This window comes from Trichechus manatus, unplaced genomic scaffold, assembly GCF_000243295.1.
Source record: "Trichechus manatus latirostris isolate Lorelei unplaced genomic scaffold, TriManLat1.0 scaffold00004, whole genome shotgun sequence".
NCBI classification, from domain to species: domain Eukaryota; kingdom Metazoa; phylum Chordata; class Mammalia; order Sirenia; family Trichechidae; genus Trichechus; species Trichechus manatus.
The window spans coordinates 23,447,987-23,451,339 of NW_004443940.1; the positions used below are offsets into that span (position 1 = coordinate 23,447,987).

The following is a 3,353-nucleotide window of genomic DNA, read 5'->3' on the forward strand; positions in this document are numbered from 1 at the left end:
GGCGTGATTTGCATATATTATGACAATCCGGGTCTTGGTTAAATCCTATGGAGAATGTAGGGATTTTTGTTTTAGCAATCTACCTGGTTAGGTTTAAGCCACAAGTTCCAACTCGCCTGCTGTGGTCTCTGGTTCCAAGGTCAATTCAGTTTCCAAAGCCTTTGCAGTTTCCTCCCATTTGTGCGCCACCCAGTGGCCAGTCTGGGAACTGGGCGGTGGCTGATCAGTTCTCAGTCTTTGTTTTGCTTAATAGCATCGGGTCCACACCTGCGCATTTCAGGAATGAAACAGGAGGTCACTTCCCTAACTCCCAGCAATTTGCCGGTTACTTTCTTTTCCTGGGCTTCTCTTTTAAGTCCTCCAATCAGAAAATTGGGGCTTTAGTTACCCTACACTGCCATGCACGTCCACAATTGTGCCCACATCTCGGGCCAAACAGCGAGAGGACAGCGTCAGAACAAATGCAACAGGGGGTTGGCCTCACCCTCTTGGGGTCCAAAAAAAAAAAAAACCCATTGTCATCCAGTTGATGCCAACTCACAGCGACCCTATAGGACAGGCTAGAACTACCCCATAGAGTTTCCAAGTAGCACCTGGTGGGTTTGAACTGCCAACTTTTTCATTAGCAACCACAGCACTTCACCACTACACCACCAGGGTTTCCATCCATGTATACAGGGGTTAAGATTTACAACACATATTCTTATCACACCAGGCCTTTTTTTTATAGGCTGTTCTCTTTGCCTAGAAAGCCCCTTTCTCCTTTTTTCCTCTGGAAAGCTCCTTCAGTGTCTTTCAAACCCAGTTCAGATATCACCACCTTTGGGAAATGTTTCTAGACTCCCTAGAATTAGCTATTCCCTCCTCTGTGCAATCTCTGCATCTAAGTCATATTTCTAATGTTGGGACTTACATTGCATTCTGATGCATTTTTTTTCTGGCCCCTAGTAAACGGTGAGTTCTTCAAGGATTGAAAGTTTGTCTCTGTTTTACTATTTTCTAGCACAATGGCTGATAACAGTTGACATTCAATAAATGTTTCTTGAATTTGTTTACCTTTAATCTACACCCCTTCTAATTTGCTGCTTTTTTAAAAATCTGGTATAAAAAAACAAAAACTCACCAAGCGTGTTAGAATTGTAAGCAGGTAATAAGCAAGGGTCTAAAGAGTTTTTCTGTGCGTAAAGATGTGAACTTTAGTACATGGACTTTGGTATACATTTTGGTTATTTTAAGACTTTTACTGCCTAATTTTTGCTTTTGTCATGGTAGGAGAAGTTGCCAGAAAGCTTACTACCAAATAGTTTAGGTCTTAGTACATGCACAAAAAATTAGAAGACCCTGGCTGTCCTCTGAAGGAATTAAAATCTTCCGAGAGGAACAATATCCATGAAAAAAATTCAAAATTGAGAACAATGTTCAAGAACAGAATCTCCTGATTAAGTGTGGGTTTTTTTTGGGGGGGCGGGGTGCGAATTAACTGGAAAGCAGAATGAATAATTTTCAAAATGTTGATACCTTTGACCCAGTATAATCCTTCTTATGGAATTTGACATGATGCTATTATTTGTGGCAAAAGAATATACTCTCAATAAGTTGCTCCATTCACAATATTTGTCTCTAATATTTTTGGGATTAATATCCTCTTCTTAAACCATATGAATAAGATATATGTTCCTAGTAGTATCAACACCGTGCCTGGTAAAATTTTAGATTTAAATTTAGACTTAGGCCCTTATTACCTGCTTACTCTGAGTTTACAAAAAATTCTACCATGCTTGGTGAGTTTTTTTTTTTTAATTAAAATAAGCTTTATCACATCAAGTAATAAGTACATACAAAAATGCAAACAGTTTTAGAGTCAATTCCCCGCCCCCCGATGTTTTGATCAACTTCTAGTAAACGCAGAGCTAACATCTACACACAGTCTTAATACGAAATAGTCGCTATGAGTCGAAATCGACTTGATGGCAACGGGTTTGTTTTTTTGTTTGGTCGATTGCTCTTTCTTCTGTATTTATAACTTGTTCATTTTTTACACTGACTTCGAAGCACTAAAAGTCATGCAAATGGCTTAAGCAAAAAAGTTCTGTGAAGTAGAATCTAGGCTAGATGGTAAACAGAGTAGCCCCGAAGAAAGCGTGCTGTCAGTATTCGCTAAAAACCAAGTCCTCGAAGTTGTATTAGCTTATGAAAAGGCACAGAGAACAAGTGCGGTAACATCAATGTATTCAAAGGAAAAGAGTTTAAGGTGAGATACTGGTATCTTGGAGGCAAACTACAGTTTGCCGTAAGATAGGGAACTTTCCATGCAGTTTTTAAATCAACGCTTAAAAGAAAACCCTGGGTAGTTCCTAACTACTGAAAATGCAAATCCTAATCAACTGCAAAATCGTTTCTCAACCTTAGAGACTGCAGGTTCACAGCCTAGCGAACCATGGAAAGGAAATGGGGAGAAAAAAAAAGTTACCACTTTGAAAACAAACAGGGGAGATAAGCTGTAACTTGTCATCTTGGGAAAAGATGGAAAACTTTCAACCTTCAAAGTTAACATGGCAGCTAGGATCTGGCATTGCGTTCCGTCTCAGCCAAGCACTCCCGGACCAGTCCTCTGGCGTCAATGATGCCTCGCTCCTCGCGTAGGTGGGTCTGATCTCTTTCCCCAGCTCTTCGATGACAGCCAGCAGCTCAGCGTATTTGCCCTGGGGCACCTGGCTGTTGTACCCGAGGGACAGCGGCCCGTATTCGCTCCGCAGCTGGCGGTATTGGGAGGACGTCGCCATGCTGGTGGAAGGAGAGTGGACGCTCCCAGCCGCCTGGAGAGCGGCGGCGGGCATGTGAGCCTTCAAGTTGGGCTTGTAGGACATCCCCCCGCGGGGGCGGCGAGGCCGTGTGCCCGTGCGTGCGTCTGCCGGACTCACGCGCACTTTCTGTTGCGGACGCGCGGGCACACAGCAAATATGGTTTTTTTTTTTTTTTAATATATAAAGCAAAGCAAACATGTTGCCGTAGAGTCGATTCTGACTTATAGCGACCCTATCGGACAAAGTAGAACGTCCCCATAGTGTTTCCAGGGAGTAGCTGGTAGATTTGAACCGCCCACCTTTTGGTTAGCAGCCAGCTCTTAACCACTGGGCCACCAGGGCCCCTTTTTATATATACCAGATTTAAAAAGCAGCAAATTTGAAGTGGGGAGAGGGTCGATGAAAGGTAAACAAATTCAAAAAGCCATTTGCCCTTACACTGAAGATTAATGACATTCCTAAGGTGAAAATCTTCCACTTGATCCTGTGGCATCAAAAATTCTAATATTACAGCGCAATGGGAAAGTAAAGCAGAAGACCTCAAGGTTT

General features: G+C 42.5%; 1 pseudogene; it reads right to left on the minus strand.

Annotated features, from left to right (window-relative positions):
* Window positions 1–2,559: 2,559 nt before the first annotated feature.
* Window positions 2,560–2,867, minus strand: LOC101354300 (cyclin-dependent kinase 2-associated protein 1 pseudogene; annotated as a pseudogene).
* Between the last annotated feature and the right edge of the window lie 486 nt (window positions 2,868–3,353).